Source organism: Desmodus rotundus, chromosome 10 (assembly GCF_022682495.2).
Source record: "Desmodus rotundus isolate HL8 chromosome 10, HLdesRot8A.1, whole genome shotgun sequence".
Lineage (NCBI taxonomy): Eukaryota > Metazoa > Chordata > Mammalia > Chiroptera > Phyllostomidae > Desmodus > Desmodus rotundus.
The window spans coordinates 59,967,306-59,988,734 of NC_071396.1; the positions used below are offsets into that span (position 1 = coordinate 59,967,306).

General features: G+C 41.8%; 1 protein-coding gene across 4 annotated transcripts in view; it reads right to left on the minus strand.

The window, feature by feature from the left end:
* Positions 1-21,429, minus strand: part of CHCHD6 (coiled-coil-helix-coiled-coil-helix domain containing 6) — a 324,191-nt gene that overhangs the window by 289,803 nt on the left and 12,959 nt on the right. The gene's annotated exons all lie outside the window — the stretch shown is intronic.

A 21,429-nucleotide genomic window follows, 5' to 3' on the forward strand; every position in this document is an offset into this window, starting at 1 on the left:
GGGAGAGAGCCAGGCTGTGCTCTGTGAGAGGCCAGGTGCTTGTTTGGACCAGGGGGCTGGAATAGGAAGAATTTCTTGAAAAGAAAAAGAGAAAATAGAGGCATTCAGTGGCTGTTTAGAGAACTCTCAGCAGCAGCCGCGGCCTCTAGTGCCCCTCCCCCCTCAGCCCCTGGACTGTGAACTTGGGATAAGCAGCCCCAGCACACACCTGAAGCCCGGTTGGCGCGCACCCAGATCAGCAGACTGGGCACCCACACCTGAAACCCTAGGTGGGTGTGCACCCTGATCAGAGGACCGGCTGCCTGGGCACACAGACCCAAAGAGCCCCAGTGGGTACGTACCCCAATCAGTGGCCTAGGGCCCACACCTGAAACCCTGGGTTGGCGCATAACCTGATCAGTGGCTGGGCCGCGCGGGGCTCACAGGCCCAAAGCCGGGGATCAGTGTGCATCCAGATCAGTGACTTAGCTGCCTGGGCGCAGAGGCTCAAAGCACCTGGGTGGGTGTGCACCTCGATCATCATCCTGGGCGCCCACAACTGAAACCCCGACTGGGCACCCACAACTGAAACCTAGGGTGGGTGCACACCCAGATCAGCGGCTTGCTGCCCCGGCACACAGCCACAAAGCGGAGGATCAGCCACGCAACCCTACTCACTCTCTAGGAGGAAGGCACAATGCCTAGCAGAGGGGAGCTGTAGGGTTAGGGGAGACTGCAGTCCACAGAAAGACTTGACCCAGTAGGGGGCTGAACTACCCCGAAGGAGCACCGAGAACCCCTAGCATCTAAGACAGCAAAGAGCAAGAAGGGGGAGTGTGAGTTGCCCCAAATTGGTGCAATTCAAAGAGAGCACAACTGGTGAACTAAAGGCCTAGGAGGGAACAGAAGGACCCTGAGGAACTGGACTGTGGGCTGAACAACAGCAAAGAGTGTGGCTCAGGAAGGGAGAAAAGTGAAACGAATCCCTCCAACCACCACCTCCCCTTTCACAGAGAGGAAGACCAGCAGAACTAACCTGACTGGTTTAAAGCCAGCACAAGACATTTTTTTTCTCTTTTCTCTCATTTTTTTCTTTTTCTTTTGCCTTTCCCCCTAAATTCCTTCTTCCTTTCTGTCCTCTTTTCTTTTTTCTTCCTTCTTCCTTACATCCTTTACTTTTCTATTCCTTCTTCCTGCCTTCTTTATTTTTTTATTTTAACTTTTGTTAAAATGCCTTCTTCTTATCTTTCCTCTGATCTTTTTTTCTTCCTCCTACCTTCCTTCCTTCCATTCCTTTTCTATTACCTTTTGCTTTCTGTCCCTTTCCCCCTTTTTTTCCTTCTTCTTTCTCCTTTTCCCACAGGCGAGACACTAAAACCCAGAGCACTGAAAAGACCAGAGTTAGACCTTGTTAGACCCATAAACATCAGCTCAAGACCAGTGAGTGCAGGAGATTAAGGAGACGGAACTATAGATTCCCACTGGGATTCTACCATAGAAGTTCATACCATAAACTCAGGGAGTGAAACAGATCAATTTAAGAAGCAGATGCTGAGAAGAAGAGTCTCACAAACAATGGTAAGATAAAGAAACAATCCTCAAATGAAAGGAAAGGAGGAAGCCTCAGAAAGAATGCTAACTGAAAAAGAGGCAACTCAACTATCAGACAATAAGTTCAAAGCAATGGTTATCAGGAACCTCACTGAGCTCACAGAGAACTACCAGAAACTACAGGAAAACTACAATGAACTCACTGCAAACTATATCAACATGAAAGGGGAAATAGAAACTATAAACAAGGGCCAAGAGGAAATGAAGAATACAATTTCTGAACTGAAGAACACAGTAGAAGGAATCAAAAGCAGACTTGATAAAGCAGAGGATCAGATCAACGAGCTGGAGGACAAAGTAGAAAAAAACACCCAGAAAGAGCAAGAAAAGGAAAAGAGGCTCAGAAACAATGAAGAGGGATTAAGGGAAATGCAGCACAACATGAAACATAATAATATCCATATAATAGGGATACCAGTAGGAGAAGAAGAGAAAGGGATAGAAAACATGTTTGAAAAAGTAATGATGGAAACTTTCCCTAATCTGATGAGAGAAAAAGTCACCCAAATCCAGGAAACACAGAGAGTCCCAAGCAAGAGGAACCCAAAGAGGCCCACTGCAAGACACATCATAATTAAAATGGCAAAATTCCAAGACAAAGAGAGGATCTTAAAGGCAGCAATGGAGAAAAGGAAGTAACATACAAAGGAGCCCCAATAGGTTAGCAACACCGACTTCTCAATGGAAACGCTCCAAGCCAGAAGAGAAAGGCAAAAAATATTCCAAGTAATGAGAACCAGAGGCCTGCAACCAAGACTACTTTACCCAGCAAGGCACTCAATCAAGATAGCAGGCCAAATAAGGAGTTTCCCCAGACAAAAGAAGTCTAAAAGAATACACTTCCACCAAACCAGCTCTGCAAGAAATGCTAAAGGAACTGCTTTAAGGAAAGGAAGGAAAAGAGAAAGAGACAGGAATACAGGTATGAAAAAACGGCAATAAATAACTACCTATCGATAATAACCTTAAACGTAAATGGATTAAATGCTCCAATCAAAAGACATAGAATAGCTCAATGGATAAGAAAACATGACTCACACATATGCTGGCTACCAGACACCTATGTCAGGACAAAAGACCTAGAGAGACTGAAAGTGAAAGGCTGGAAACAAATTTTCCAAGCAAACGGACAGGAAACAAAAGCAGGGGTAGCACATCAGACATAATAGACTTCAAAAGAAGGGCCATAAAGAGAGATCCAAAAGGTCACTTCATAATACTCAAAGGAAGAATCCACCAAGAAGACATTAATGTTGTAAACATATATGCACCCAACATAGGAGCACCCAAATACATAAAGAAAATCTTGGAGGACTTCAATAAAGGTATTGACAGCAACACAATTATAGTAGGGGACTTTAACACCCCACTGTCAAAAATAGACAGGTCTTCCAAACAAAATATCAACAAGGATATTGTGTCACTTAACAATACCCTAGTGGAAATGGACTTAACTGATATATAGAGAGCTTTTCATCCCACAGAAGCAAAATACACATTCTTTTCAAGTGTCCATGGAACTTTTTCAAAGATAGACCACATGATAGGACATAAAGCAAGCCTCAACAAATTCAAGAAAATTGAAATCATACCAAACATTTTCTCTGACCACAAGGGACTGAAACTAGAAACCAACCCCAAAGAAAAAAACCCAAAACACTCAAAATCATGGAGACTCAATAGCATGCTGTTAAACAATGAATGGGTCAAGAACGAGATTAGGGAAGAAATCAAAAACTTTCTGGAAACAAGTGAAAAAGAACTCACAATAACCCAAAACCTATGGGACACAGCAAAGGCAGTCCTGAGAGGGAAGTTCATAGCAACACAGGCCTACCTTAAAAAGATAGAAACATTTCAAACAAACAACCTAAACCTACGCCTCCAAGAACTCGAGGACCAACAACAAAGACAGCTCAGAGCAAGCAGAAGTAAGGAAATAACCAAGATCAGAGCAGAGTTAAATGACATAGAGACTAAAAGCACAATTGTAAGGATCAATGAATCCAGGAGCTGGTTCCTTGAAAAGATAAACAAAATCGACAAGCCCTTAAGCAGGCTCAACAAGAAAAAAAGAGAGAGGATCCAAATAAACAGAATTAGAAATGAAAGAGGAGAGATTACAACTGATACCACAGATATACAAAGCATTGTAAAAAATTACTATGAAGAACTGTATGCCAAGAAATTTGAAAACCTAGGTGAAATGGACACATTTCTAGAAAATTATAATCTTCCAAAACTGAATGAAGAAGCAGCATAAAACCAGAACAGACCAATAACAGCAGACGAAATTGAAGCAGTCATCAAAAAACTCCCAACACACAAAAGCCCTGGACCAGATGGTTTCACAGGAGAATTCTACAAAGCATTTAAGGAAGAGCTAACCCCTATCCTTCACCGGCTATTCAAAAAAATCCAAACTGATGGAAGACTCCCAAACTGTTTTATGAAGCCATCATCATCACAATCCCAAAACCAGATAAAGACACAACGAAGAAAGAAAACTTCAGGCCAATATCGCTGATCAACATAGATGCTAACATTCTCAAAAAATATTGGCAAACCGCATCCAGCAATACATTAAAAAGATCATACACCATGACCAAGTGGGATTCATCCCAGGGATGCAAGGATGGTACAATATTCGCGAATCAATAAACATAACACATCACATCAACAACAGCAAAGACAAAATCACATGATCATATCAATAGATGAGGAAAAAGCATTCGATAAGATACAGCACCCATTTCTGATAAAAACACTCAGCAAAGTGGGAATAAAGAGAGCAGTCCTCAGCATAATAAAGGCCATATATGAGAGACCTACGGTCAACATCATACTCAATGGACAGAAACTTAGAGCTTTCCCACTAAGATCAGGAAGAAGACAAGGATGCCCTCTCTCACCACTCCTATTCAACATAGTGTTGGAAGTCCTAGCCACAGCAATCAGACAAGAAAAAGAAAAAAAAGGCATCCAAATTGGAAAGGAGTAAATGAAACTGTCACTGCTTGCTGATGACATGATAGTGTACATGGAAAATCCTATAGACTCCACCAAAAAACTACTCGACCTAATAAATGAATTTGGCAAAACAGCTGGATACAAAGTCAATACTCAGAAATCAAAGGCATTCCTGTACACCAACAACAAAACTACTGAAACAGAAATCAGGAAAAAATACCCATTTGACATAGCAACAAGAAAAATAAACCTACCAAGGCGGTAAAAGACCTGTACTCAGAAAACTGCACAATACTGAAGAAAGAAATTACGGAAGACACAAACAAACGGAAGCATGTACCATGCTCATGGATTGCAAGAATTAACATCATCAAAATGGCCATACTACCCAAAGCGATTTACAGATTGAATGCAATCCCTATTAGAGTACCCATGACATATTTCACAGATATAGAACAAACATTTCAGAATTTTATGGAACCATAAATGACCCTGAATAGCTGCAGGAATTTTGAGAAAGAAGAGCAAAGCAGGAGTGATCACAATACCTAATATCAAACTGTATTCCAAGGCCACTGTAATCAAAACAGCATGGTACTGGCATAAAAACAGGCACATAGACCAATGGAACAGAACACAGAGCCCAGAAATAAACCCAAGTCTTTACGCTCAACTAATATTTGACAAAGGAGGCAGGAGCATAAAATGGAGCAAAAACAGCCTCCTCAACAGATGGTGTTGGGAGATCTGGACAGCTACGTGCAAAAATATGAAACTTGATCACCAACTTACACCATACACAAAAATAAATTCAAGGAGGATAAAAGACTTAAATATAAGTTGTGACACCATAAAAGTCCAAGAGGAAAACATTGGCAGGAAGATCTCGGACATTCCACGGAGCAATATCCTCACAGATACGTCCCCTAAAGCAAGGGACATAAAAGAAAGAATAAACAAATGGGACCTCATTAAAATAAAAAGCTTCTGAATGGCTAAAGAAAACAGCATTCAAATACAAAGGGAACCAAGTATATGGGAAAACATATTTGCCAAGGATACCTCAGACAAGGGCCTGATCTCCAAAATATATAAAGAACTCACACGACTCCACTCCAGGAAGACAAACAACCCAATGAAAAAATGGGCAAAGGACTTGAACAGACACTTCTCCAAGGAAGACATACAGAGGGCCCAAGACATATGAAAAGATGCACAGCATCACTAGCCATCAGAGAGATGCAAATTAAAACCACAATGAGGTACCACCTCACAGTGGTTAGAGTGGCCAACATAAAGAAATCCACAAACAAATGTTGGAGAGGTTGCGGAGAAAATGGAACCCTAGTGCATTGTTGGTGGGAATGCAGACTGGTGAGGCCACTGTGGAAAACAGTATGGAATTTCCTCAGAAAACTAAAAATGGAACTGCCCTTTGACCCAGCATTTCCGCTGCTGGGATTATACCCTAAGAACCCTGAAACACCAATCCAAAAGAACCTGTGCTCCCCAATGTTCATAGCAGTACAATTTACAATAGCCAAGTCCTGGAAGCAACCTAAGTGCCCATCAGCAACTGAGTGGATCAAAATTTATGGTATATTTACACAATGGAATTCTACGCAGCAGAGAGAAAGAAGGAGCTTATCCCCTTTGCAGCAGCATGGATAGAAGTGGAGAGCATTATGCTAAGTGAAATAAGCCAAGCGGTGAGGAACAAATACCATATGATCTCACCTTTAACTGGAACATAATCAACAGAAGAAAAAAGCAAACAAAATATAACCAGAGACATTTAAGTTAAGAACAATGTAACAATAGCCAGGGGGAGTGAGGAGGGGACAGTGAGGAGAGGGGATTACAGGAACTACTATAAAGGACACATAGACAAAATCTAGGGGGGGGGTGGAAGTGGGGGAGAGAGGTGGTTTTGGTTGGGGTGGGGTGGAGAGATGGGTAGAAAAACTGTCATTGAATAACAATAAAAAACATTTTAAAATAAATTAAAAAAAACACACACACACATACAAAGTCCTGCAAGTAGCAGCAGGAAAAGCTGGGGCAGGACTTCTACTTTTGGCATTGTGCATTTTAATTTTTTAGCTTAAACATTTTTTTAGCAACTTAAGATAATAGTAATAATAATAATTGAGTTCCTTTTAACTATTTAAGATTGATGCAAATCAAATAGCTATTTAATAATATAGGACAAAAGAAGACCAAGCATATACTGCAATGGAAGAAAATTAAGAATGTAAAAACTAACCTATAGATCTATGGTCAACTGACTGACAGACATACCAAGATAATCTAATGGGGCAAGAACAGTCTCTTCAACAAATGGTGCTGGTACAACTGGATTTACACATGCAGAAAAATGAAGTTGAGCACCTACTCACACCATATACAAATGAATCAGAGACCTAAATGTACGAGCTAAAACAATGAAATTCTTTGAAGAAAACATAGGAGTTAATCTTTTTTCTTTTTAGGAGTAAATCTTTATGATCTTGGCTTTGGCAGTGGATTTGTAAATATGACACCAAAAGCAGGAGCAATCAAAGAAAAACATATATGCTGAACTTCAACAAAATTCAAGTTCTGCATACCAAAGGACAAAATCAAATGAAAAGATAACCAACAGAATGGGAGGAAATATTTGCAAACCATGTATCTGAGAAGAGATATGTATCTAGAATATATAAATAATTCCCACAGCTCAATAACAAAAAGAAAATAACCCAATTAAGAAATGGACAAAGGATCTGAATAAGTATTTCTCCAAAGAAAATATACAAAAGATGCTCAATATCATTAGTCATTAGAGAAAGGCAAATTCAAACTACAGTGAAATACCACTTTCACATCCATTAGGATGGCTATAATCAAACAGTCAGATAATAACAAGGGTTGACAAGGATTTAGAGAAATCAGAATCCTCATATATTGCTGATGACAATATAAAATAATACAGCCACTGTGGAAAACACTCTGGAAGTTCCTCAAAAGGTTAAACATAGAGTTACCATATGATCCATAAAAAAGAATTAAGTACTCACACATGCTACAAAATGGATAAACCTGTAACCATTCCAATAAGTGAAATAAGCTAAACATAAATGTAAAGCTAAACTATATGATTTCACTAATTTGAAATGTTCAGAATAAGCAAATCTCCTGAGACAAAAAAAGTAATTAGAGGTTGCCTTGGATTTGGGGGAATGGGGAGACTGAGAACTGATGACTAGAGGGTTTTTCTGGGGGAGGGGGAGTGATAAAATGTTCTAAAAATGATTGTGATGATGGTTGCACATATTTGTGACTATCCTAAAAACCAGTAAATTGTGGACTTTAAATAGGCGAATTGCATGGTATATAAATCACATCTTAATAAAGCTGTTATTAAAAAAGAACCAAAAAAAATGAGCATTCCAGACAGGATGTCACTCAGCAACAGCAAGATATCCTAAGGAAAGTATGCCTGTGTGCACTCCTGAGGTCAGCAGCAGGGTTTGGACAGAAGAGAAGCTAGTGTGTGGAGAGGAAGAAAGAAGAGGTAATCTCTCACAGTGCCAGCCTTGTGCAAAGAGACAGCCAGCCAGAGACCAGTGTGTCTACAGACCTAAGTTCACCTTGAAAGGTATGGATTTGGAAGGTGGACTTGGGTAGAGCTGGTACTGACAGGAACTTCAAAGTCAGACAGAGGGCTCAAACAATTGTGGGCCTTGGTGAAAGTTTTTGAGCCAGGAAAGAACATAAGGTGGTGTTTTGGAAGGTGAATTGGCTGTGTTAATAGGGGGCACACTGGAGTAGGAAGCATGCCCTTAGTCATGAAGTGACAAGGGACTGAAGCATCAGCAGTGACATGCAATAACAGGTTTTCTCTGGCGCTTCCTCAGTGGTGAGGGACAAAGGAGGGTGTAGAGTTAAAGAAAAAGGAGTTTTGGTCTTAAATTAGTGGAAGAACTTCTATGAGAATGACAGGAAAAGGCAAATAAAGGAAAGAGAGACTATTTCAGAAAATAGAAAATGAGCTTGATTGTAGATATAAAATCCCAGATTATGTATATTTGAAGGGAAAGAGCCTTTAAAATTCATTGGCTCATTCCCTCCTTTTTACAGCATAGCAACTAAAACCTGTAATGACATTGAGTAAAGTCAATGAATGTTTCGTGAAGTCATGAGTAAACTCTACAGCACAGTCTAGCACCCATTTCTTGCTCAAATCAACTACACAGTCACAACTGATTGGGTGTAAGGTGACAGGAGGCTGAGATGGGATGTTTTTCCAGGTAGGTAAGGCATGGAGCTGGCACTCCAGAGTGAATCTGCAAGTAAAAACATTTGGGTGTCCCAAAAGTGTGCTGTAATTGACCTGCAAGAGCCAATTTTTAAATTTGCAGGAATTATGCAAGCTGTTTGACTTCATGACCAGCTTTAAATTAGCTACAGACAATTTTTATTGAGACCTGATAACATATTTTTAAATTTTTCATTGTTATTCAATTACAGTTGTGTGCCTTTTCTCACCATCCCTCCACCCCACACCAGCCAAAACCCGCTCCCTCCCCCACCTCCACCCTCCCTCTTGATTTGGTCCATGTGTCCTTTAAAGTAGTTCTTGTAGTCCCCTCTCCTCACTGTCCCCTCCCCACTCCCCCCTGGCTATTGTTACATTGTTCTTAACTTAAATGTCTCTGGTTATATTTTGTTTGCTTTTTTCTTCTATTTATTATGTTCCAGTTAAAGATGAGATTATATGGTATTTGTCCCTCACCGCCTGGCTTATTTCACCTAACATAATGCTCTCCAGTGCCATCCATGCTGTAGCAAAGGGTATAAGCTCCTTCTTTCTCTCTGCTGCGTAGAATTCCATTGTGTAAATATACCATAGTTTTTGGATCCACTCGTTTGCTGATGGGCATTTAGGTTGTTTCCAGTACTTAGCTATTGTAAATTGTACTGCTATGAACATTGGGGAGCACAGGTTCTTTTGGATTGGTGTTTCAGGGTTCTTAGGGTATAATCCCAGCAGCGGAAATGCTGGGTCAAAGGGCAGTTCCATTTTTAGTTTTCTGAGGAAATTCCATACTGTTTTCCACAGTGGCCTCACCAGTCTGCATTCCCACCAACAATGCACTAGGGTTCCCTTTTCTCCGCAACCTCTCCAACATTTATTTGTGGATTTCTTTATGTTGGCCACTCTAACCACTGTGAGGTGGTACCTCATTGTGGTTTTAATTTGCATCTCTCTGATGGCTAGTGATGCTGAGTACCTTTTCATATGTCTCTGGGCCCTCTGTATGTCTTCCTTGGAGAAGTGTCTGTTCAAGTCCTTTGCCCATTTTTTCATTGGGTTGTTTGTCTTCCTGGAGTGGAGTCATGTGAGTTCTTTATATTTTGGAGATCAGGCCCTTGTCTGAGGTATCATTAGCAAATATGTTTTCCCATACTGTTGGTTCTCTTTGTAATTTGGTGCTGTTTTCTTTAGCCATGCAGAAGCTTTTTATTTTGATGAGGTCCCATTTGTTTATTCTTTCCTTTATGTCCCTTGCTTTAGGGGACGTGTCTGTGAGGATGTTGCTGCATGGAATGTCTGATATTTTCCTGCCAATGTTTTCCTCTAGGACTTTTATGGTGTTACGACTTATAGTTAAGTCTTTTATCCATCTTGAGTTTATTTTTGTCTATGGCGTAAGTTGGTGATCAAGTTTCATATTTTTGCACGTAGCTGTCCAGATCTCCCAACACCATCTGTTGAGGAGGCTGTTTTTGCTCCATTTTATGCTCCTGCCTCCTTTATCAAATATTAATTGACCGTAAAGACTTGAGTTTATTTCTGGGCTCTCTGTTCTGTTCCATTGGTCTATGTGCCTGGTTTTGTGCCAGTACCAGGCAGTTTGGATTACAGTGGCCTTGGAATACAGTTTGATATCAGGTATTGTGATCCCTCCTGCTTTGTTCTTCTTCCTCAAAATTGCTGCAGCTATTCGGGTTCATTTATGGTTCCATGTAAAGTTCTGAAATGTTTGTTCTATATCTGTGAAATATGTCATGGGTACTCTAATAAGAGATTGCATTGAATCTATAAATTGCTTTGGGTAGTATGGCCATGTTGATGATGTTAATTCTTGCAATCCATGAGCATGGTACATGCTTCCATTTGTTTGTGTCTTCCTTAATTTCTTTCTTCAGTGTGGTGTAGTTTTCTGAGTACAGGTCTTTTACCTCCTTGGTTAGGTTTATTCCTAGGTACTTTATTTTTCTTGTTGCTATATCAAATGGGTATTTTTTCCTGATTTCTGTTACTGCAGTTTCGTTGCTGGTGTACAGGAATGCCTTTTATTTCTGAGTACTGACTTTGTATCCAGCTGTTTTGCCAAATTCATTTATTAGGTCGAGTAGTTTTTTGGTGGAGTCTATAGGATTTTCCATGTACACTCTCATTTCATCTGCAAACAGTGACAGTTTCATTTCCTCCTATCCAATTTGGATGCCTTTTATTGCTTTTTCTTGTCTGATTGCTGTGGCTAGGACTTCCAATACTATGTTGAACAGGAGTGGTGAGAGAGGGCATCCTTGTCTTCTTCCTGATCTTAGTGGGAAAGCTCTAAGGTTTTGTCCATTGAGTATGATGTTGGCTATAGGTCTCTCAATTATGGCCTTTATTATGTTGAGGAATGATCCCTTTATTCCCACTTTGCTGAGTGTTTTTATCAGAAATGGGTGCTGTATCTTATCAAATGCTTTTCCCGCATCTATTGATATGATCATTTGATTTTTGTCTTTGTTGTTGTTGATGTGATGTATTATGTTTATTGATTCGCGAGTATTTTACCATCCTTACATCCCTGGGATGAATCCCACTTGATTGTGGTGTATGATCTTTTTAATGTATTGCCGGATGCGGTTTGCCAATATTTTGTTGAGAATTTTAGTGTCTATGTTCATCAGCGATATTGACCTGAAGTTTTCTTTCTTCCTTGCGTCTTTATGTGGTTTTGGGATTAGGATGATGCTGGCTTCATAAAAAGAGTTTGGGAGACTTCCATCATTTTGGATTTTTTTGAATAGTCTGTGAAGGATAGGGGTTAGCTCTTCCTTGAATGCTGTGTTGAATTCTCCTGTGAAACCATCTGGTCCAGGGCTTTTGTGTGTTGGGAGTTTTTTGATGACTGCTTCAATTCCGTCTGCTGTTATTGGTCTGTTCAGGTTTTCTGCTGCTTCTTCATGCAGTTTTGGAAGGTTATAGTTTTCTAGAAATGTGTCCATTTCACCTAGGTTTTCAAATTAGTTGGCATGCATTTCTTCGTAGTAATTTCGTACAATCCTTTGTATTTCTGTGGTATCAGTTGGAATCTCTCCTCTTTCATTTCTAATTGTGTTTATTTGGATCCTCTCTCTTTTTTTCTTGATGAGCCTACTTAAAGGCTTGTCGATTTTGTTTATCTTTTTAAGGAACCAGCTCCTGGATTCATTGATCCTTACAATTGTGCTTTTAGTCTCTATTTCATTTATCCCTGCTCTGATCTTGGTTATTTCCTTCCTTCTGCTTGCTCTGGGCTGTCTTTGTTGTTGTTCCTCGAGTTCTTGTAGGCGTAGGGTTAGGATGTTTGTTTGAAATATTTCTATCTTTTTAAGGTAGGCCTGTATTGCTATGAACTTCCCTCTCAGGACTGCCTTTGCTGTTTCCCATACGTTTTGGGTTGTTGTGAGTTCACTTTCATTGTTTCAAGAAAGTTTTTGATTTCTTCCCTAATCTCGTTCTTGACCCATTCATTGTTTAATAGCATGCTATTCAGTCTCCATGATTTTGAGTGTTTTGGGTTTTTTTCTTTGGGGTTGGTTTCTAGTTTCAGTCCCTTGTGGTCAGAGAAAATTCTTGATATGATTTCAATTTTCTTGAATTTGTTGAGGCTTGCTTTACGTCCTATCATGTGGTCTATCTTTGAAAAAGTTCCATGGACACTTGAAAAGAATGTGTATTTTGCTTCTGTGGGATGAAAAGCTCTCTATATATCAGTTAAGTCCATTTCCACTAGGGTATTGTTAAGTGACACAATATCCTTCTTGATATTTTGTTTGGAAGACCTGTCCATTTTTGACAGTGGGGTGTTAAAATCCCATACTAAAATTGTGTTGCTGTCAATATCTTTCTTGAAGTCCTCCAAGATTTTCTTTATGTAGTTGGGTGATCCTCTGTTGGGTGCATATATATTTACAATGTTTATGTCTTCTTGGTGGATTCTTCCTTTGAGTATTATGAAGTGACCTTCTGGGTCTCTCTTTATGGCCCTTCTTTGGAAGTCTATTTTGTCTGATATGAGTATTGCTACCCCTCCTTTTTTTTCCTGTCCGTTTGCTTGGAAAATTGTTTCCAGCCCTTCACTTTCAGTCTGTATAAGTCTTTTGTCCTGAGATGGGTCTCTTGTAGGCAGCATATGTGTGGGTCATGTTTTCTTATCCATTGAGCTATTCTATGTCTTTTGGTTGGAGCATTTAATCCATTTACGTTTAAGGTTATTTTACATAGGTAGTTATTCATTGCCATTTTTTCATACCTGTGTTCCTCTCTCTTTCTCTTTTCCTTCCTTTCCTTAAAGCAGTCCCTTTAGCATCTCTTGCAGAGCTGGTTTGGTGGAAGTGTATTCTTTTAGACTTCTTTTGTCTGGGAAACTCTTTATTTGGCCTTGTCTTGATTGAGAGCCTTGCTGGGTAAAGTAGTTGGTTGCAGGCCTCTGGTTCTCATTACTTGGAATAGTTTTTGCCATTCTCTTCTGGCTTGGAGCATTTCCACTGAGAAGTCAGTTACTAACCTTATTGGGGCTCCCTTGTATGTTACTTCTTTTTTCTCCCTTGCTGCCTTTAAGATCCTCTCTTTGTCTTGGAATTTTGCCATTTTAATTATGATGTGTCTTGCAGTGGGTCTATTTGGGTTCCTCTTGCTTGGGACTCTTTGTGTTTCCTGGATTTGGGTGACTTTTTCTCTCATCAGATTAGGGAAATTTTCCATCATTACTTTTTCAAACATGTTTTCTATCCCTTGCTCTTCTTCTTCTCCTTCCGGCACACCTATTATACAGATATTATTACGTTTCATGTTGTCCTGCATTGCCCTTAATCCCTCTTCATTCTTTCCGAGCCTCTTTTCCTTTTCTTGCTCTTTGTGGGTGTTTTTTTCTACTTTGTCCTCCAGCTAGCTGATCCAGTCTTCTGCTTCATCAAGTCTGCTTTTGATTCCTTCTACTGTGTTCTTCAGTTCAGAAATTGTATTCTTCATATCCTCTTGGCCCTTGTTGATAGTTTCTATCTTCTTTTTCATGTCAATATAGTTTGCAGTGAGTTCATTGTAGTTTCCCTGTAGTTTCTGTTAGTTCTCTTTGAGCTCAGAGAGCTCAGTGAGCTTCCTGATAACCATTGCTTTGAACTCAGTATCTGATAGTTGACTTGCCTCTTTTTCAGTTAGCATTCTTTCTGAGGCTTCCTCCTTTCCGTTCATTTGGGGATTGTTTCTTTGTCTTCCCATTGTTTGTGAGACTCTTCTTGTTAGCCTCTGCTTCTTAGATTGATCTATTCTGACTCACTGGGTTTATGGTATGAACTTCTATGGTAGAATGCCAATGGGATTCAGTGGTGCTGTCTCCTTAATCTCCTGTGCTCACTGGTTTTGAGCTGACGTTTATGGGAGTAACACGGTCTAACTCTGGTCTTTTCAGCACTCCAGGTTTTGTTGTCTCACCTGTGGGAAAAAGAGAATGGGGGGAAAAGAAAAAAAAAGGGAAAGAGGGAAAAAGGGAATAGAGAAGGAAAGGAAGGAAGGAAGAAGGAATAAAGAAGGATCGGAGGCAAGATAAGAAGGAATTTTAACTAAAGTTAAAAGAATAAATTAAAAAGGCAGGAAGAAGGAATAAAAAAGGTAAGGGATGGAAGGAAGAAGGAATAAAAAAAAAAGACAGAAGGACAGAAGGGAAGAAGGAATTCAGGGGGAAAGGAGGAAAGAAAAAAAAAAAGTCTTCTGCTGGCTTTAAACTGGTCAGGTTAGTTCTGCTGGTCTTCCTGTCTGTGGAATGGGAGGGGTGGTTGGAAGGATTGGTTTCACTTTTCTACCTTCCTGAGCCACACTCTTTGCTGTTTTCAGTCTGCAGTCCAGTTCCTCAGGGTCCTTCTGCTCCTCACTAGGCCTTTAGTTCACCAGTTGTGCTGTCCTTGAGTTGCACCAATTAGGGGCAACTCACACTCCCCCTTCTTGCTCTTTGCTGTCTTAGATGCTAGGGGCTCTCGGTGCTGCTATGGGGTAGTTCAGCCCCCTTCTGGGTCGAGTCTTTCCAGGGAATGCAGTCTCCCCTAGCCCTGCAGCTCCCCTCTGCTGGGTGTTCTGCCTTCGTCCTAGAGAGCCAATAGGCCCTGCAGGGCTGTGTGCACTGGGGCTAGGTAGGAGTCGTTCAGAACCGGTACTTTTAGGTGTGGTCCCTGGCAGGCAGCCAGGCGTTTGATCAGCCAATCTTAGGCTTTTGGCCTGGGTCTCACAGGGCCTGTCTTTCCGCTGCTTTGGGCCTAAGTCACGGGCATGGCTGGCGGTACTAGCTGCTTTGGGACTGAGTCGCACAGGGCAGGCCGGTCTGCAGCTTTGGGATCCAGTCATGCAAGGCCAGTCTATCTGCTGCTTTGGGCCTGATTCACGCGCGCCCAGTCGGTTTGCCACCTTGGGCCTGTGCATGGGGCAGCTAGCCTCTGCTCCTGGTGCGCACTCACCCACCCGAGGTCTCAGGTGTGGGCGGCCAGCTGGGGTTTCAGTTGTGGGCCCCCAGTCCGCTGATCTGGATGCGCAACCGGGCTTCAGGTGAGCGCTGGGGCTGCTTATCCCGTGTTCACAGTCCAGGGGCTGAGGGGGGAGGGGCGCCAGAGCCCGGGGCTGCTGCAGAGAGTTCTCTAATTAGCCACTGGGTGCCTCTTATTTTCTTTTTCTTTTTGAGAAATTCTTCCTATTCAAGCCCCCCTGGTCTAAACAAGCACCTGGCTCCTCACACAGCCCAGCCTGGCTCTCTCCCAAGAATTCTGCAGCATACCCTGTGCCCGGGCTGGGGCTTCAGCCACCCTGGTCCCCACGCAGGTTCCGGGGACCTTATTGTCCTTAAGCACTCTTCTTACCATCAGATCTTTTAATGTCCTCTATCTTTGGTCTCCGATTTTCATATATGCTGGAATACCGTTGGCTGTTCGCTCTGCTCCTCAGATCAGCTAGGTGTTTCACCGGTGTTGAGGGGAAGTGGACTCTGCTTCCACCTATCTCACTGCCATCTTCTCCCTCCACAATCCTGATAACTTTTTTAATTCAAATGCAACTGTTCTATAGCATAGCATAAATTAAAAATTAAATATATACATATCCTAGCAGAGACTTAGCCTAAAAAGCCACAGAAATCAGGGGTCCTTCTTGGGAGAAAAGCCAGTTGTTAAACATTTACCAGCTCTCCTCCTCCCCCCAGCTCCCAGTGGATTCTCTGAGATGAACCAGTCCTCTGAGACATGTGTCCAAAGGGAGGAGAGCACTGAGTGGTCCTACGTGGGTGTGGGTGATCAATGATGCATGATGTGCATGAAACAGGCAGTCACCTTGGTAATGGTCATGCTATAAAGGGTCACGTGACCAGGAAGAATGGATGCTGGCACATGTAGAAAGGCAGCCCTGGGAACCAGAGGAAGCAGCCTGGCTAAGGACAACGTAACTCAAACCCATTTTCCCTCAGCAAATATTTTCTTATTAAGCACCCACTGTGTGAAAGCAATGTTCTAGAAACAGTAGGTAAAAGAAACAGCAGTGAAAGAGACATAGTCCCTACTTTAATGGAGCTTACAATCTAATGGGAGGTGAGACAATAAACAAGTAAACATTTTACAAATCTTATTTCATCCAATCTAAGACAACCTAGAACAGTTATAAATCATGCCATTATTTTTACATTACCTGAAGACAAAGAACACCAATGAAATTACCATTCCACCTATTTTATGACATCCCTATTTCAGAGATGTTAAAACATGTCTTAAAAATCTGTGATGTATGTTACTGAAAAGTGTTAGGAAAGAATAAAATATATTATCTCAGTGATGGGATGTGTGCAGGAAGCCACAGGCATTGGGGAAGACCTCTTAGAGGAGATGACATCTTGAGATCCAGAAGAAAATGATCTAGTTCCAAGCAGAGGAGAAGATAAGTATAAAGTCTCTGAGAAGAGCTGAAGCTGGCATGTCCAAGGGCCTGACAGAAGACCAGTGTGTGAGAAGAATCAGGCCAAATAATCAGGCCAGAGAGCCAGGAAAAGGCAAGAACCTATGCCCTGGCAGGTGAAAGTTAAAGGCTGACTTTTGATCCAAGAGTAAGAGCAGCTATGGTGGGGTTCTACACAGGCTGAGTGACAGGCTCTGATTTCCAAGTCCCAGCCCAGGTGGTATCATCTGAACCATACTACACAGGAAGTGAGGTGTTAAGGAAAACATTGGCAGGCTTCTTGTTGGCAACGGAAGATTTGTAATACAAAATACAACAAGTAATATTTTTAATCGACAAATATACATACACACACAGTGGTCATGCAAGAATAAACACCATCTGGGCAGTGCTCCCTGTACCATGAGAAACGGAATGGAGGTCTCCAGAGCCATATGGGTCTGGGAACTTGGTGCCGGAGGCCCTGGTCACTGCACCATCATAGCTGGCCAGATATGGTCCTATGTGGTCAGGAGATGGAAGGCCAAATCCAGAACAGTGCAAGAAAAAAGGAGTGCTACCTATGCTCCAGCTGTGTGGCCTTCACCCAATTCTTTACCTTCATTGAGCATTACCTCTATTACCTATGAAATGGGGACTCCTGTCATACAGCTCAGGAATTACATGTTTTATGGTCAAAGAGACATGGGTTTGAATCCCTACTAAGTTGTTTACTAGCTGCACAACCCTGGACAAGGGACTTTCTTGCTCTAAGTCAGTTTCTTCATCTGTGAGATGAAAATAATTAGTGGTATAGACTATAGTGCTGTTGTGAGGATTAGATGAAGTAATCTACATAAAGCAGTTTGCACAAAGTAAAAATCAGTATTAGCTATAACATGGAACTGCAAAGCACTATACAAATACCGACCGAGTATAATCCATAACAGGCACATACTGGATATGTAAAAATACATGAACTAATCAGTAATGCAGAAGTCCATATGGTGTATGTTCCAAGACCCTCAATGGGTGCCTGAAACCATGGATAGTATCAAGCCCGGTATATACTGGTTTTTCCTCTACATACATGCCTACAATGAAATTTAATTTATAAATTAGGGACAATAAAAAAATAGAACTATAAAATATGCTGTAATAAAAGTTAGGTGAATGTAGTCTCTCCCTCAAATTACCTTATTGTACTGTACATACAGTGTGTAAACACTGGACAAAGGGATCATTCAAACCCCGGGTGGGACAACGTAAGATTTCATCACACTACTCAGTGAACAGTTTAAAACTTATTGTTTATTTCTTGAATTTTCCATCTAGTATTTTCGAACCATGGTTGACCACAGGCAACAAACTGTGGAAAATAAAAACATGGATAAAGGGGACTACTGTAATAATAGGTAACGGTCACCACACATTTTAAACTGAGCACTGTTCTAAATGTTCTACATGCATATTCTGTTCAAAATTAAATTGGAAAGATTGGGGTTTTTTTAAAGATTTTATTTATTTATTTTTAGAGAGAGGGGAAGGGAGGAAGAAAAAAAGGGAGAGACACATCAATACAAGAGAAAAACATCAGTCCGTTGCCTCTCATATGCACTCTGACCAGAGACCAAACTTACAACCCAGGCATGTGCCCTGACCAGGAATTGAAATGACCTTTCACTTTATGGGATGATGCCCCACCAAGTCACTCCAGTCAGGGTGGGAAGATTGTTTTTCAAGTGCTCTCCAGCTCTGACCTACTGCTATCAGCAGGAAGTAACATGGGATTTAAGGAAGAAGGGCCTTTCCCAGCCACCACCATGTCTCCAGTGACAACATGGAACCCAAGAAAGGACTCTCTCTCCTCCCCTCTCCAGCTCCCTGGCACAGGACTGCCATGGCCACAGGTCACCAGGCCACAAACAGCTGAAGTCAGGCCTCAATTGAAGTCACACGCATGCAGAGACCTCACCACTTCTGTCCTAACAAATACACCGAGAATCCAGACCCCACATCTTAAATGATCACCAGTGCATGACTGCAACCAAATGCTTTCCTCACTGACTTTAGAGGCAAGTCCCCAAAGAGGGGACTAGAGGTTTCTTTATTAAACCATAGAAGTTTATCAGTAAGTTGTGTAGACACCCTATGACTAAAAGGCTAGGGGAAAAGGGTGCTGCCAGAAAAATTGTAAGTGGGTATTATCCAGCAGTGAATAAAAGAAGCATGATAGGAGTGAGCCAGTATAATGGAGGTTAGAGTCATAATAACTATAAGCTGTAACACTCTACTTACTACTAATACACTAGTTAAGTGCACTCAGCACTCACAGGCCACTTCGTTAATCCTCCCAATGCAGTGCCCACCTCCCTCTAGAAAACTAAGGCACGGAATGGGTAAAGCACTCACCCAGGCTATGAAGCTCACAGAGTGCAAGCCAGGGTGCCTGAGTCCTTAACCACTGTCCAGTCTGCTGAAGGGCAAAAGGATGCTGACCCCAAAGACAAGAGCAAGGGTGGATACACTTGCAAAGCAGCACTCACAGGCGGGAGGGGCCCCTGGAAAGGACAACTCCTGCAAAAGCTAAAGCGATGAAGGAGTCAGGATTCTAAGAGAAGTCAGGGAACATCACTTGAGTCACAAGTAGGCTCAAACACAAAAAACACCTCCTGCAATTCCCTGACAACCCTGTCTAAGTCACAACCCTGTATCATCACTTTTTCTCTCCCTTCCTGTGCTTCATTTTGTTTCACAGCACTTGTTACCCACCTGACATAACTCACATTTGGTCACTTGCTTGTCTTTATTCCTACCAGAATATAATCTCCATGGGAACAAGGATTCTGTTTGGCTCCTGCTGTATCTTCAGTGCCTAGAAAGTGCACAGCACACTGGAGGTGCTCAATATTTGTTAAATACATGAAGTAAACACATATTTACTAAAGGCACATGTTCATAACACACTAGTGTAATGGAGCATATAAAGATATAACAGCCAAGAGCTTTACATCCAAAGAGCTTATGGTCCGAGAGGGTAGGCTAGACAAATGCATGAAGACCACACAAGCTGTTAAGCTGTCAGGTATGAGAAGTTCAACTAAGGTACTAGTAAAGGAACCCTAGTTCCAGATGGAAGGGAGATGGCCTGAGTTGGGCCTAAAGAGATGACTGCAGAGAAGGGGTGAAAGTAAAGGAGAAGGACAGGAGCAAAGGTAGAAAGAGAGCTCTCAGAGAAGTCCGAGGTTTAGCCTGACACAGCACAAGTCTGTGAAGAAAACCAGAAGTGGAGGGCAGGTGGGTTCCCTTTAGTGAAGGCCTTGAATGACATGGTAAGGAGGCTGTAATTTATTCTGCATTCAGTTGGGAGCTGCCAGTGGTTTCTGAACAGGAACTCAGTCAGATTGTCACCTTACACAGAATACTCCATCACAACAGTGCACATCAGGAGTAAGAGGATTGAAATGTAATTGCTGGACTAAGGGGAATGAATGGATGCAAGAGACACCAAGGAAGTGAAGATCTGGTAGCTGACAGGGCAAGTGAAAGAAGCAATTTACAGCCTGGCTAGTATAGCTCAGTGGATTGAGCACAGGCCTGCAAATGAAAGGGTTGCCAGTTTGATTCCCTGTTAGGGCACATACCTGGGTTGTGGGCCAGGTCCCCAGTAGGGGACGTGCAAGAGGCAACCACACATTGATGTTTCTCTCCCTCTCTTTCTCCTTCCTTTCTCCTCTCTCTAAAAATAAATAAAATCTTTAAAAAGAAGAGAAGCAATTTATAGAGTGGAACATACAGTATGAGCTCATGTGTACTATAAAGAAGGAATGAGTATGCTATCATATGGAGGCTTGAAAAATTTAGGAGAAATTGTAAACAGGTGGCATTTTAAAAATGAGATGCATCTTGCAAGAAGAAGTCTTAAAGAACTAAATGAGGGAAAGATAACAGCAACACCCAAGCCTGGCTAACTGGACAGGGGGTTGTCAACACTGAGCCAAGAACTGTTCTTGTGTGTGTGCAGGCTCTAAATCTATCCAGCATGTCTGTTCCCCAGGGAAAGAGACAGATTACACAGGAAGCTGCAAGAGGCTGCACGTAGAGAAAGAAACAGAGAATGCCCTGGCATCTAAATGCCAAGGAGACCTCAGAGGATGCGATGTCCCCAAATTACAGAAGGGGGCAACACGGCTGAAAGCTGTAGCAGAGGCACTCAACCCTAGAGTGATGACAGGGGTTCTTATGTAAAGATAACGATTAAAACAACCACTACCTAATATTCTCTGGACATTCCCCACATGACAGCCTCCAGGCTAAGAGCGTTCCCATTTTACAGATGAAGCAGTGGGAGTTGGGGAGGTGCAACAATTCTCCTAAGATTACAAGAAGTTCTAAGTGCTGGGGCCAAGACTCCCACCCAAAGCTGGGGCACTTAACAGTGATACTTGCACAAGTGAAGGCAGGCAGTAACATAGAGTCACTCTGAGGTGAAAATTACCATGTTCATAGAAGGGCCAATTCAAGAAAAGTAAAACTACGTGAAAGTCACATTTCCCAGTTTATGGTGTTTTATTGAGCCCCAGGCTAGGTGGTGGAAGGGGGAACATGTACTCATAAAACAGACAGCCTACTTAAATTAGTAAAATGTCAGTATGAAAATA